The 15,534-nt window shown below is 45.4% G+C and overlaps 1 long non-coding RNA gene across 1 annotated transcript in view; it reads right to left on the bottom strand.

The window, feature by feature from the left end:
• Window positions 1-3,368, bottom strand: part of LOC122812956 — a 53,835-nt gene extending 50,467 nt beyond the window's left edge. Inside the window, exon 1 of the long non-coding RNA XR_006366611.1 lies at window positions 2,617-3,368. This is a non-coding gene — a long non-coding RNA (uncharacterized LOC122812956). The remainder of the gene's footprint in view (window positions 1-2,616) is intronic.
• Between the last annotated feature and the right edge of the window lie 12,166 nt (window positions 3,369-15,534).

The raw sequence follows: 15,534 nt of genomic DNA, 5'->3' as shown, positions 1-15,534 counted from the left end.
TGGCGTCCTCTGTAGGCACCTCCTCTGGATTGATTTCTGCCTCTGGCACGTCTATTCCTGCCTCTGAGATTTTGAGGAGTCTGGAAAGGACCAATTTTTGGAAGGCCAGTTCCTGCTAAACCTTGGGGGCTGAACCTGTAAGAAATCCTTAACTGTTTGTACAGATTTTGCCTTCTCTTCCATTTTCTTCATTACTTGTTGAGCAGGAGTACCAAATAGACTGGCCTTATCCATAGGAGCATCTAACAGCTTTGCTTTAACATGATCCGGCAAGACCTGTTCTTTCAACCATGCATGCCTTCTTATAACAGTGCCAGTCATGGCTGATCTAAATGAAGCCTCCAGTGCATCATAGCCACATTTTAAAGAATGGTTACTAACCTGCTGAATGTTATTCACCATTTCTAAAACATATTTCTTATCTAAGGAGTCATCAGAGGACAATTTCTTAGTTAACTGATCAAGCATAAACTCTTGGTATTGGATCATATGAAACTGACAGTTCAAAGCTCTAGCGGAGAGAGTAGCAGAGGTGTAAACTTTTTTCCCCCATCTCTCTAAGGACCTGGATTCCCTTTCAGAAGGGAGAGGGTTTTTTGCTGAGGTCGAAGCTACTGTCTTAGGCTCCTGGGAGATAGTCTCAGGATCTGCAAGTGGGGCTTTGTATAGGTGGTGATGAGTGTCTGGTACCCTGTAAAACCTATCTGGTTTGGCAGGGGCTGGAGGTAAGGTATCAGGAGAAGTGCAAACATCATTAAATGCATCATCCACAACAGGCAGAACTGGAGGTATAGCTAAGGGCCTATGTTGTGGTAAATGTAGAAAGGTCCTAAGCCTTTTTCTTGAATCTGAGAAATCTTGTCCCTGCCATTGGAATTGTTCTCTCATGGCATGTAAGGTTTCCCCGAAGGAAAATTCCTCTGGAGGAGAGGCAGATGGAATAGATTCTTCAGCATCGGAATCTTCATAAGTAGAAAAAGGAGCCTCTGGATGGTCTGTAATGTCCGAGTCATCCGAAGAATCAGAGGACACTGGCTCTGGGGGCTCTGCTCTAGGTCTCTTTTCTGGAGGCTGAGAGGCCCTGTCTGGGTGAGATTGGGATCCCCTAATTAAAGAGATGAGATCCTCTGCCAAAGTAAGCATTTGTGCACTGGAACTGGGCGTGTGTGAGGGGGGCTTAACAGGCACTGATTTAACAGTTTTGGCTGCTTTAGCCCTGGCAAAGGCCTTAATAGACATGGCTGCTGGAGGCCTAGCAGCACCACGTGCTGGGGTAGAGACATCCAAAGGGATGGTGTCTGATAATTCAATAGGAACCACATTAGTAGGCAAAACTTCAGAGGCCGATTCAACTAGGGTAGCAGGAGCCTCGGTAGTAGTCATGGATTCAGCTGTAGATTGACCCGTTTGCTCGGTTTCGGCCGAAACCGAGACACTCGCGGTTTGCTTAACCGTGGTTTCGGCTGAAACCGCGGACCGCGAGTGTCGGCCTTTTTCTTTGCGTTTTTTAACAATTTGAGTAGTCGGAGGATCCGACGGCATAATGTACGCAAAATCTGAGCCGAAAAACTGTTCAGCAAACTCCGACCGACGCCTAAGCGTTCGTCGGTTGAAGGAAGCACAGGCTAAACAGGCTGCTACGTCGTGGTCTGGGCCTAAACAAGGTAGGCAGTACGAGTGGAAATCCTTATAAGGTATTTGTTTCCCACAAGTTAAACAATTATTTACTTTTTCTGACATCGGCTGAGGCAAGAAAGAGTCCCCAACGGGGTACTTAGCTTTTAGAAGTCTTCGAAGTAGTATTCGGTAGTAGTAATCTCTGGATCTGACCGACCGGCACTTGCGAACAGCTTCTGCTTGGCCACGCGCAAGAAAGACTGAGGAAAATGGCGTCGGCTGATGCCTTTATACCCGAAGACCAGGAGAGATGACGTCGGGTGAAGTGCGACACCAGCCGAGGCCAGACCCAGACTTTGGAATCCGGCCGACCGAAGGGCTGCCTGACGACAGGACAACCCATTTGTTATGACTGCAGATGCATCCTTGAAGGACATCCCTGATGACCTGACGTAGAAGAGGAGACTGCAACCGATACAGGACCCAACAGTTTGTTATTCAGGCCGACGGAGGGGAACCTGCCAGCAGATTACCCAAATGTAATGACTGCAACAGGGAAACACGAAGAACATCTGCTTTGCTAATCTTTACATAAACACTACAGTGTGTCCATCCTCAAAAACATGACAATTTGCCTCAGTGGTGATGCTAAAGATGTTAAAAGTTGATGCAGTTTGGAATACACAAGTGCACTCACAACAGGTGGTACAGGATTTGCAGCCACTTTTGCCAGTGTTAGCTGCGCATATTGTGAATGGGCAACGGTACTCCCACTGATGCAAAACCCATGTCCATTCTTGGGTGGCACATGGGAAAATTTGATATCTTTGAGAAGGCAAATAAAATATTTTAAAGATATCATGACAGAATATGGGAACACAATTCTTGAATGATGGAACACAATAAGATTCTGTAACAAACTTGCACCACAAGAAAAAACAAAACGCTGCAGCACAAAAAGTATTGTGCACAAGTTAAATGCATGCTGGGAGGGGTTACCTTCTGAATAACTCCTATTTGCGATAGTGGACTACAAAGGAAGAACAAAGAGTTAGTAAACACAACAGGCAAGTTTAGCCCACTTTATATAAAAAAAGATTAGATAGGATTCTCAGGCATGTAAGAGTAGAGAACATAACCAATTTTCTATGTGCATATACACGACTGCTAGACAAAGAACTAGACAGTCACCAGAATGGCAAGCCACAAAAGGGACACAGTGATCAAAGTGAATTAAAAGCTTGTTAAACTTCAAATGAAGCATATAATTAACACTGATTTCCAGTAAACACAGGAGAGCATGCATCTTCAAAGCAAACTGTTAGAAACATTGCGTTATGTAAACCCTGTGCTATAAACAGTTCCCTACTAGAAAGAACTGCTAACCACCATCCCCACAACTGTTCATTTTGGCTGCTCTGTCCAGTTCAATACCATTTCCCCAGAACCAGTTCCTCTCCTTTTTTGGAGAAAAGTTTGGGAACAAGGCACCAGCTTCACCTCTTCAGGGGTAACCCAACAGCAGCAGCATTGCCTAAATTTCCTGAGAGGTTAACAGATGGCAGATTGAGGGAATCAAACCCAGGGATGCAGGATGAAATTCATTAATTTGAATCCCAACACTAAAAAATTGGCATTTACCCTTTTCAGGGTAATGGAAGCCTTAAGTCCATCTTGGCAAGTAGTGGAACCAGTCCTTGACCGAAAGTACAATTGTGTACACTTACCATAAATGTGGATGTTAGAGTGTATTCACTGTTGCAGTCATCACATTTGGGTTATCCCTGCCAGGGTAGCCCCCAGCCAGCCCGAATACCAGAAACTTAGTATTTTCTGCATCTGTTGCTGTCGCCTGAGGACTGACATCAGGTCGTCAATAGTAAAAAGTAAGGCAGCCGATGCCATTACATCAGTTTTTCTTGCCCTAACCTGTCAGGAGCCCTCAAGTAGGAGTCCAGGTTCTGGTGGAAGAAACCCCACCAGTGGAAAATAAATACTAGTAAGTCCCTTGTAAGGAAAAAAAAAAAAAAGTTAGAAAGGTAATAAAAGCAGAAAGGGGGATGGAGGGAGGGAAACCAGAACTGCAACAGTGAATACACTCAAATATCTACATTTATGTAGCGTGAACACACCTGTACTATGTTCGCGTTTCACTGCTACAGTCATCACATTTGGGTCGATTCCAAAGCTGAGGAAAAGTATGGAGTCAATGAAATTAGGGGCTGGCTAGGATGCCCTGCAAGACTGCAGAGGCTAACCCTGCCCTGGATTTGAAGAGGGGGAGGTGGTAATGCTTGGTAAAAGTGTGAACAGATATCCAGATGGCAGCCCCCACGATGCCCCTGGTGGGGAACTCGAGAAAAGCTGCAGAGGTGGAGGCTGCTCTGGTGGAGTGTGTCCCGACCGCTTTTGGGGGGGGGGGGGGGGGTGAGGCTTTCCATGCTGTTTGTAGCAGAAATGGACAAAGTGTGCTATCCATTTGGAAATGGTCTGCTCCTGTAGCAAAGTTGACCAGCAATTGATCAGACTTTCTGAAGGATTTAGTTCTGTCTAGATAGAATCTGAGCTGTCTGTGCACATAGAGTGAATAATCCTTTCCCCCTTGTTCTGGGGATTAGGAAAAAAAGTGGGCAAATGAATGGATTGGTTGAGAGCCACACTGGACACCACCTTGGGCATAAAGGATGGGTTACTTCTGAGGGATACCCTGTCTACATGGAAGATTATGAAGGGTTCCCACAGCTACGAGTGCCTGCAGCTCAGACTGTTCTGGCTGAACTAATGACCAGAAGAAATGCAGTCTTCCAGGAGAGAAATTTTGGCTGTGCAGAAGCAGCTGGTTCGAAAGGGGGCAGGGTGAGCTTTTCCAATACAAAGTTAAGGTCCCAAGCTGGTGTCTGTACCCTTCTGGGTGGCCTCAAGTTGCTGGCTTAGGAACTGTTTGATCAAAGGGTGAGAGAAAAATAGGCTGTTCAGTGGGAAAATGAGCAGAAATAGCAGAGGCATGATTTTTTTTTTTAGAGAGGAGAAAGACACTACTGTGTAGTAGGTCAGCTAAGTAATCTAGGATGAGAGGGAGGGGAGGGCTGTGCCATACTGGCTCCCTTAGCCTGGATCCAGGTGCAGAACTTTTCCCATTTATCAGCACAAGAGACTTTCTGGTGCTACAACGTCTGACCTCATGGATAACATCCAGAACCTATTTACTGAGGTTGGCAGATTGGTTTGGGGTTGGGGAATAAGCCAACCTGCCAAATTGAGTTTCTATAATTGGGGATGTATGAATTCCCCCTTTGGGTCAGGCAGTTTGGAATCTGAGGAAGATGCCATGGGGGAGTGAGGACAGGCTGCACAGCAAGGGGTAACAGTGCTGATGGGGCCAGTCTGCAGCTACAAGTATGGTCCTTGGTTTTTCCTCCCTTATTTTGAGCAGTACCCTGGGGACGAGAGGTAGGGGAGGAAAGGCATAGACCTACAGACTGACCTAGGGGAAGTACAGGGCCTCCACTTTTTAAGCCATGCAGTTATGCTCCCTGGTGCAGAATTTGCTGAGCTGATGGTTGGTGTGGGAGGCAAAGAGGTCAACCCTCGGGGTTCCCCATTTCTGAGTTATTAGGGTGTAGGTACTTCTGTTGAGTTGCCACTCATGTGGATCCAGAAGATTTCTGCTTAATTGATCTGCCAGAGAGTTGAGAGAGCCTGGTAGGAATTGTGTTAACAGGTGTAGCTGCATGGCAGAGGCTGTGTGCCAAAGGGTCATGGCCAGCCTGCATAGAGAGGAGCGAGTCCCTCCCTGCTTGTTGATATACCACATCACAGTGGTGTTGCCGGTTTTGATCAGGACAGACCCTGGAGAGAAGGTGCTTGAAAGCTATCAAAGCGTGCTGCACAGCCATTTTGACTGATGTGCAGAGGGATTTGCTCTGTGCTCCATTGGCACTGTATGCACCTGCTGTCCAGATGTGCATCCCAAGCGTAGTCCGATGCATCTGTGGGGAAGGTCTGGGCAGCAGGGGGTGGGGGTGGGGGGTGGGAAGAAAGGCATTCCCTTGTTGTGGGAGCATGTTGTTGCCTGTTGCCCAACAAAGAATCTTTTGGGGCAAGGAATTATAGGTAGAACAGTTTTCCAGGTCTTGAGTGTTGACACCAAAGGCTCTTTATGTACCACTGAAGATTCCTCATATGCAGTCTGGCATATGGAATGAGTAATATGTAAAATGCCACGAACCCCAGGGCTTGCAGGATCTTCCTTGCAGTTAACTGGGGCCTTGTGGCTAGTGGAGAGAAGAAGGCAGTCAGGAAAATTTGTGGCTAGTGGAGAGAAGTAGGCAGTCAGGAAAATTTGTTTCGCTGGAGTAAGGTATGCCATCTGGGAAGCTGTGTCCAAACTTGCTCCCACGAAGATTATCATTTGGGTGGATTTTTCATTGATTATGTACCCTAGGGAGGTTAGTAGGGTCTTTACAAAGGCCAGGTGCTTGAGCAGCTTCTCCTGGCTGTCTGCCTAAATAAGGCAGTCCTTAAGTATGGGTAAATCTGAATATCTGTCTGCAAAACGCAATGGCTGGAGCCAGACATTTTGTGAAAACTCTGGGAGCAGTAGATAAGCCAAAGGGAAGCACAGAGAACTGAAAGTGTTGAGATCCTGTCTGAAGCGTAGGCATTTCCTGCACGATTCCCTGACAGGAATGTGGAGGTAGGCCTCCTTTAGATCTAGGGTGGCTAGCCAAGCGTTCTTGCAGAGCACGGATAGCAGCTAGGGTGGCTAGCCAAGCGTCCTTGGAAGGCATGGATAGCAGCTGCTGGAGGGTGAACATTTTGAATTTTGGGATCACTAGGAAGGTGTTTATAATGGATAGATAGAGGATAGGGCAAACAGGTGCCCTATTTTCTGGGCACCAGAAAAAGTCCGGAGTAGAAACCTTGGCCTGTTGTGCAGGAATGTGCTCTATTGCCCTCCGAGAGCAGGAAAAGGATTTGCTTGTGAGCCTCTGCCCACTGATTTGGTGGTAAATCTGGGAACCCTTTTGGGGTTGGAAGGGTGTGGAAGGAAAATCTGTATCCCTGAGACGCAATGTTCAGAACCCAGTGGTCCCTGGTAATGGTTGCCCAAGTGCTAGAGTGAAAGAGTTTTCCTCCTAGGGGGTAGGTGAAGGTGAGCAGAGGGAGGGGAAGGAGGCGTGTCATTGTGAAGTTTTACCATAAGGAGCTCCCTGGTTGTGAAGTGGAGCTAGTCCACTGCTTAGATGGTACAGTTGTGTACACTTACCATAAATGTAGATGTTGAGTGTATTCACTGTTGCAGTCATCACACTTTGGTTATCTGCCTGCAGGTAGCCCTCAGGTCAGCCCAAATACCAGTCTTGGGATTTCTGCGTTGGATGCCATCGCCTCTTCCATGATGTCAGGTCATCAGGGGTATAAAACATGCAGCCGACGCCATTACATCAGTTTTTCTTGACCCAGATGTCAGGAACCCCCAAAATAAGAAGCAATTACATGGTGTGCAATACCTCCAGTAAAAAGTAAATACCACTGCCACAAGATATGGTCAAAATGAGGATAGGCAGAAAGTATAGAAAAAAGTCAAGGGGCTGGAGGGAGGGGAACCAGGACTGCAACAATGAATACACTAACCTCTACATTTATGGCAAGTGTAGAGAACTTTACTACGTTTTTAGTGTTTCACTGTTGCAGTCATCACACTTTGGTCGATTCCCAAAGCTGAGGAAGGGTGGAGGCAGTCAAGTAGCATTAGGGCTGGCAGGCCTTGTAAGACTGCTGTGGCAAATCCAGCTCTGGATTTAGAAAAGGTAGGCTAGTGAAGTGATATGCTTGGTGAAGGTGTGTACAGAACTCTAGGTTGCAGCTTCCAAGATGTCCCTAGTAGGGACTCCCAAGAAATGTTGTAGAGGTTGAGGTAGCCCTAGTGGAATGAGTTCTGATCCCCTGTGGGGTAGATTTTCCATGGTGTTTGTAGCGGAAATGGATGCAGTGTGCTGTCAATTTGGAAATGGTTTGCTTTGAAAAAGGCCTTGCCCTCTGCCCCTGTAGCAAAGCTGACTAGCAGCTGGTCAGATTTTCTGAAAGGTTTAGTGCTGTCAAGGGAGAACCTGAGCTGTCTGCGCACGTCCAAGGAGTGCAGGATCCTTTCCCCTTTATTCTGAGGATTAGGGAAAAAGGTTGGTAAATGGATGGATTGGTTTAAAGCCACACTGGATAGCACCCTTGGGCATAAAAGATGGATTAGTCCTGAGGGGAAACCCTGTCCACATGGAATATAATGAAGGTTTCCACAGCCATAAGGGCATGTAACTCAGACACTCTTCTTGCTGAAGTGATGGCTAGAAGTAAGGCTGTTTTCCAAGAGAGGAATTTTAACTCTGCAGAAGCTGCAGGCTCAAAAGGGGGAAGCGTGAGCTTCTCTAGTAAAAAGTTAAGGTCCCAGGCAGGAGTGGAAGCTCTCCTTGGGGGGGGGGGGGGTCTTAAATTGTTAGCTCCTCTCAGAAACTGTTTGATCAGAGGGTGAGAGAAGAGGGGTGGCTCAGTATTGTAATGAGCTGAGATGGCAGAGGCATGAATCTTAATGCTTGAGAAGGATTGGCCTTTGTGGAGCAGCTCTGCTAGATCTAGGATTTGAGGTACGGAGGGCACGGCTGTGTCCTTTCCTTGAGACTGGCTCCAAGAACAGTATCTTTTCCACTTTCCTGAAGAGAATTTCCTAGTACTAGGCCTCCTGACCTCAATGATGACATCCAGCACCTTGCTTGCTGAGGGTTGCTGGTGATGTATTCAGGGAATAAGCCAGGCTGACAGGTTCAGGGTTTGCAGCTGACGATGCAAAGTCTGTCCCTCCTGCTGGGAGAGCAGAGAGGGGGTTCAATGCAGGTGCCAGGGTGGCACTGCTATCAAGCTGCGGAGGAGTTGGTACCAGTGTTGGCGTGGCCAGTCCGGTGAAATAAGGATTGTCCTTGGCCTGTCTGGTTTGATCTTGAGTAGTACTTTTAAGAGGAGGGGCTGAGGGGGAAAGGCATAGATTGAGAGGTTTTCCCATGTGAAGGATAGGACATCCACTTTCCATGCCTGGCTGTGGGGAGTTCTGGTGCAAAATTTGCTCAAGTGATGGTTTTGGGGGGAAGCAAAGAGGTCCACCTCTGGTGTCCCCCCACCTGTGGATTAGAAGTTTGAATGAGTTGGGTTCCAGTTTCCACTTGTGTGGGTCCATAAGATTTCTGCTCAAGTCGTCTGTCAGTGACTTGTGTGCCTGACAGAAAATGAGCTTGCAGGTCCACTTGATTGAATGAGAGGAATCATTGTTTCCAGGCTGTGACAATGCTGACTCCATAAACTTTTTAGGTACCATTGAAGTTTACTCATATGCAGTCTCGCATATGGAATTAGTAGAATGCAGGATGCCATGAACCCCAAAGCCTGCAGAATTTGTCTTGCTGATAAGTGGGTTTTTGTAGCCATTTAATTGAAGTATGCTGTCAATTGTATTTGTCTGGCATGAGGTAAGCCATCTGGGCAGTTGTATTCAAGCTTGCACTCAGGAATGTAATTTGAGAGGGTACTAGTTGTGATTTTTCATTTATGGTGTACCCTAGGCATGCTAGAAGCCTTTTTACAAACATCAGATGTTGGTGTCCTTGTCCTCTGCATGAATGAGAATCATCCTGATAAGGATAAATTTGAATGTTTCTTTGTCTGCAGAACGCAATTACTGGTGCCAGGCACTTTGTAAAGACCCTGGGAGCAGTAGATAAGATAAAGGGCAGTGCAGAGAACTGGTAATGCAAAAAACCTGCTTTGAAGCGGAGGTATCTTCTGCAAGATTCCCTTATTGGGATATGCAGGTATGCCTCAAGTCTACAGATACTAACCAAGCATTCTTGCCTAGCATAGGCAGTTGCTGTTGTAGTCAACATTTTGAATTTTGGAATGTCCAGGAACATGTTCAGAATCGATAAGTCCAGTACTGGATGTCATGAATTGTCTTTTCTGGGTACCAGGAACAGTCTTAATCCTTGTCCTTTTTCCTTTTCCGTTATTGGATGAATAGCCCCCATATCCATGAGGGACATGACCTCTGCCCACTGGTTTTGTAGCAGATCCGGCCATCCGTTTGGAATTGGCAAAGTATGGAAATGAAATCTGTACCCTCTGGGATACTATGTTTAATGCCCACTTGTCCTGGGTTATTAACTAACAATTTTGAGCATGAAGTGCTAGTTTTTCCCCCCAAGGGGGCTGCCAAATGATAAGTGGTTGGAGATAGTAGAGGGAAGTCATCGACACTGCTTACTGTAGGGTTGTGCTTTACCTCCAGATTTGGAGGTGGAGGCACCCCCATAGCTTTGACCTGCAGGATCCCTGTTATTGATATCTGGAGCATTTTGAGTGCTTGGGTTTGCCCTGATTGGCTCTGTTGGACACAGGAAAGGACCAATTTTTAGTAGGCCAGTGCCTACTGAACCAGGAAAGGACCAATTTTTAGTAGGCCAGTGCCTACTGAACCTGGGTGGCTGCACTTGTAAGAAATCTTTTACAGTTTGCATAGATTTAGCTTTGTCTTCCATTTTCTTTAATACCTCTTCTGCCTTATTACCAAACAAGAGTATCATTGCTGCAAAGGGGCATCCAACAATTTAGCTAACATGATCAGGCAGATTTTGCTGCTTGAGCCAGGCATGCCTTCTAATCAAAGATCCAGTAATGGCAGCCCTACAAGAGGTCTCCAAGGAATCAAAACCACATTGCAAAGTATGCTTTCCAACCTGTTCTGCTGAATGCAATAAATCCTGTAATTCTGTTTTCCACACAATCAGAAATGATCATTTTCTGTTTCAGTAAGCCCATAACATGCTGTTGATATTCAAGCATATGAAACTGGCAGTTTAAATCCCAGATTGCCAGGGTTGCAGACGTATAAACCTTCTTAACCCCATCTATCCAGCATCCTGGAATCTCTACCAGAAGGGGTAGGATTTTTGGCTGTAGAAGCACTTACACCCTTGGGACCCTGAGAAATGGTCTCATGATCAGCAGCAGGATTTTTGAAAAGAAATTTGTGGGAGTCAGGAACCCTGTAATATCTGTCTGGCTTACCAAGAGCCGGAGGCAGGGAATCAGGAGCCATGCTTGATTCCGAGAACACATCAACAATGTCTAAAACAGGAGGTATAGCCAAAGGCCTATGCCGAGGAAGAAGGAAATCCCCAAGCCTCTTTTTGATTCAGAGAAGTCCTGACTCTCCCAATGAAAATGTTCCCTTAAAGTATGCAAAGTTTCTCCAAAAGAGTAATCCTCGGGAGGAGATGCAGATGGGATGGATTCCTCTGCATCAGAATCCTCATAGGGTGGAATGGAAAATTCCTGATCAGAAGAGGAATCAGAAGAAATGGAAAGCTGATCTGAAGATTCATAATCAGTGCTTTGCCTAGGCCTCTTAGCAGGGGGGGGGGGGCCCTGATCAAATTAACCAAATCCCTCAGCCATTTTGTATTTGTTCATTTGTTTTTTAGGCATAGGGGCCTGGGTACGTGGCTCATGCGTCGGTTTTTTAGGCACAGAAGTTGTTTTTGACCTAGTTTTTGTTGATGGCATCTGTTTAATATAAAAATGTTGAGGCCTGAAAACACCCTCAGAAGCCGGTGCCTTCTCAGCAGCTCCGGACCCATCCAAGGGAGAGCCATCCGCGGGTTCAATACTTTGAAAATCTCGCTGCATACTGGACTCATAATGGGTCTCTGTAGAGGCCTGCGACTCAAACGTAGCGGGCATCAGGGGCTGCGAAAACACCTCACTGAGTACCGGCAACGGACTTAAAAGAAGCTTAGTCATCTGTTTTGGACCCAGACGGTCTTTTTCCTTGCGGTTTTTGTGTACTCCGGTAGTCGGCTTGCTAACAGATGACATTTCAGGGTAGTCAAATCTTGAGCGAAAATATTTGGAAGCAAAAATATACAGACGCTTAGTGCGTTGGTTAAATTTAGCACAAAACCGACAGCAAGGCATATTGTGATCAGGGCCTAGGCAAGGAATACAGTACAAATGAAAATCCTTATGAGATATTTGCTTCCCACAAGTAATGCATTTAACTTTTACTGATATCGGTAAGAAGCAAGAAAAAGTTTCCCCAATGGGGTACTTAGCTTTAGTTTGAAGACTTCGGTTCTGAAACTCAAACGAAAATTTCAGGAGTCTGCCGACCAGTACTTGTGAACTGCTTCTGCATCGGGCACTATGCAGCAATAAAGACCGATTAAAATGGTGTCAGCTGCATGTTTTATACCCCTGACAACCTGACATCATGGAAGAGGAAACCGCAACCAACGCAGGACCAAGACTGTTATTCAGGCCGACTGAGGACAACCTGCCAGCAGGATTACCCAAATGTAATGACTGCAACAGTGAAACACAAAGAACATCTGGCAATTTAGTGCCCTGACGGCAAGAGTAGCTGAGGTGTATACTTTCTTATCCCATCAGTCCAATGCTCGGGAATCCCTGTCTGAAGGGGTGGGATTCTTAGAAGAGGTTGCTTTAATCCCTTTTGGCCCTCGAGAAGTGACCTCAGGGTCAACTGTAGGATTTTTAAAAAGATATTTGTGTGAGTCAGGGACTATTGTACCAGTCTGGTTTTCTGGGAGCAGGGGTGGGATTCTTAGAAGAGGTTGCTTTAATCCCTTTTGGCCCTCGAGAAGTGACCTCAGGGTCAACTGTAGGATTTTTAAAAAGATATTTGTGTGAGTCAGGGACTATTGTACCAGTCTGGTTTTCTGGGAGCAGGGGAAATGTTGTCAGGAGTCTAGCTGGATTGCAGGAAAACATCCTCCACAACATCCAGGACTGGGGGGGATGGCCAAAGGTCTGTGTTGTGGAAGATCGAAGAATTTCCATAGTCTTTATAGACTGAGGGTAGTCCCGACTCTCCCATTGGAAATGCTCCCTTAAGGTATGCAGAGTTTCCCCAAAAGTAAAAATCCTCTGGGGGAAGAGGCTGTAGGAATGGAATCCTCTGCATCAGAATCCTCATAAGTGGAGACGGGTTGCATGTCTTCATATTCAGATGCATCATATTCGTCTGACTCTTGATCAGACAAAACTACAGGGGACAGATCTCTTCCTTTTGGTGGGGGTAGCTTGGCTTCCCCTGATCAGCATACGGTTTTCCGCCATTTTAAGCATTTGAGACTTGAGGCAGGGTAGCAGGCGTCCAAGAGTAGGTTGGTTTCTTGTGTGTGGTTCATACCCTTGGCCTAAGAAACTTTGTAATTTTAGAAACAGTAGTAGCGAAAAGAAGACTGCTTTGAGATTCAGTAGTGCGAAGGACTTCCTCAGAAGCCAGTGCCTTCTCAGTGGCTCCGGACCCATCCACGGCAGAGACGACTGCAGGATCCTTAGTCGAAGAGTTTTGCGGCATATTGGACTTCAAAAGGGTCTCTGTAGCAGTCTGCGAAAGATCAGGGGCTGCATTAGCACCTCACTGAGTACCGGGGAGCTGACTACTAGCTTATGGAAGAATCATCAGTAGGTTTGGACCTGGGCTGTCTGTCTATCTTTACGATTTTTTCAGAAGATTTGCTGTCTGATGGCTTACCAGAGCCATATTGGAATTAGACTAAGCAAAAATATCTGGCTACAATAAGGGCCGACTGACAGTTCTGGCATTGAACAAAGCACAGAAGTGACTAGGGATGTTGTGGTCTGGGCCTAAACAAGTGACTCGGTAAGAGTGGAAGTGTCGGTGTGGTATTGGTTTTCCATAGGCAAGACAATTAACTTTCTGACATCGGTTAGTGCAAGAAAAAAAAATCCCCAATGGGGTACTTAGCTTTAGAAGACTTCAACTTCAATTCGGTAGATGAAAACTCAAGTAGCGGCCAGCTGACCGGCACTCGTGCAAACTGCTTCTACTTCAGGTTCCACAGCAAGACAGACTGATGTAATGGCATCTGCTGCCTTACTTTATACTACTGATGATCTGATGTCAAACCTCAAGCGACTGCAACCGGCAGAAATACTGAGTCTCTGGTATTCGGGCTGGCCGAGGGCTACCTGGTAGGGATAACCCAAATGTGATTACTGCAACAGTGAAACATTGAGATCATCACACATCCTATGGGCAATTTAGAACACAGCCAATTCACTTACTGGATGCAGGAAAAATACGACTGCACTCAAGTGTACTCATATTCCCCATCTTAACTCGCCAAGTGACAGCAAAATAGACTGCAGGATTAGATGAGAATACTAAATAAACTGTACTGGTAATGCTACAGAATTTCAGAAAATTATGCTCACTATAATGAAAGTAGAAGCATTCTCAGGCATTTTCCTAGCAAGAACTATAGGGTCACACCTGTATATGAACACTGAAACAAACACTAGAATGAAAAACTTTCCTGAAAGTTTTCCTCTAACCATATCCAAAGTAATAAGGAATTAGCACTGCAATACTGCTCCCAGAAAGTAAGTCCTGCGTATCTGTATTGTGACTCTGCTGGCCAAAGTTCAAGTGATCACGTAAATTCACACAGTGGGCCACAAGTCTATAAACATGATGGGCTGTTGTGCAGTAATCCTAAGACAAGTGCACCCTTGATTAATGTAATATTCACACAAAAATAGTCAAGCAGCACTGCCAAAAGTGAACTTGTCCAGTTGATGCTTGCTTACAAGGGTTTCAGAAATCGTAGCAAAACCCTAAACCCATGAACATACTGCCAAACACAGAAGCAGGGGAAAGTAATTGCCTGGGCACACAAACAGCGGCTTTGCCCTTAGCAATATCAACCATTTCTTATACAAGCAAATCAGTGAGCAAGCAGAAGACAGCCCTTGAGAAGTTTTATAAAGGATGCATTTTATAATTAGAGTCACAGACAACTGCTACAACAGGTTTTCAAAGATCTGCTAGGAAAGGAGGACCCACCTGAGGCATTTAGTATTTGAAAATGAGAGACTGCAAGTGGTCAGCTTAGCCAGATTTGCTTTCAGACTGAGAAATGCATCAAGGGCACTTATTTCTAAAAGATGCATTACAAACGTATTTTCCAGTGTATTGTAGACCATGGAATTTGCCTCACTGAAGCTTTGCTTCAATATGAAATATTTAGCAACAAAACAAGGTTTATGTTTATATAGAAAAAGCATATTTTGATGTTACAAGTAAAAAAATTTTCACCAAATTCATCTGGCTTTATTTCTTAGCAACCACCAAAGTCTATGGTCTGCACGTCTAATGCAGTTTTGAAAACTACTTCAGGTAGTTGACTCTGGCATACCCAACTTCTTAGTGCAAGGTATCTTGACAAAGCCAAAAATAATGGGGGGGGGCACAGACCAAAGTCAGGGAAACATTTTAATCTTCTAAACTTAGGAAGTTGCTAGCATAGGTTTTGCACTGGCATGCTTTTAATGAATGATATAAAGTCAAACTCAAATGCCTGCCATTAAGTGACTTCAAACCTCAATTTGTTAGGGAAAACATTTTATGATTAACAAAAAATATGAAGCAGAAATTCTGCACGTTGTGAAACTCTAGGCAGTTGAGAGAAATGGTCAAGACATTGACATTCTGGACTACAGCTCCTCCAAATGGAAATGCCACAACTCTGCACAGACCTCAGACTACTCTTTTCTACGACATCATGAAAAGGGTAACTGTCACTACGATACTGCTTTTGAATAAGCATCTCCAATTTATCAGCAACTTTCCATCCCCAGTACAAACTATTTAGGTTGCTCAAAATGCTTTGCAAGCACATCTGGCAGATTTTCTAAAGCCATATATTCACTGCCCCTCCCCCCTTCAGATAGGCATTTTGTCATTTTTGTCTCAAATTTTGTTTCTTGAAAATAACTCATGTTCAGGCTGTATTAAGGAAGCAGAAAGTACAGTTTTGTACCTAC

This window comes from Protopterus annectens, chromosome 10.part0 (genome assembly GCF_019279795.1).
Source record: "Protopterus annectens isolate FY-2018-M chromosome 10.part0, PAN1.0, whole genome shotgun sequence".
NCBI lineage: Eukaryota > Metazoa > Chordata > Ceratodontiformes > Protopteridae > Protopterus > Protopterus annectens.
This window is presented reverse-complemented; position numbering and strand designations above follow the sequence as displayed.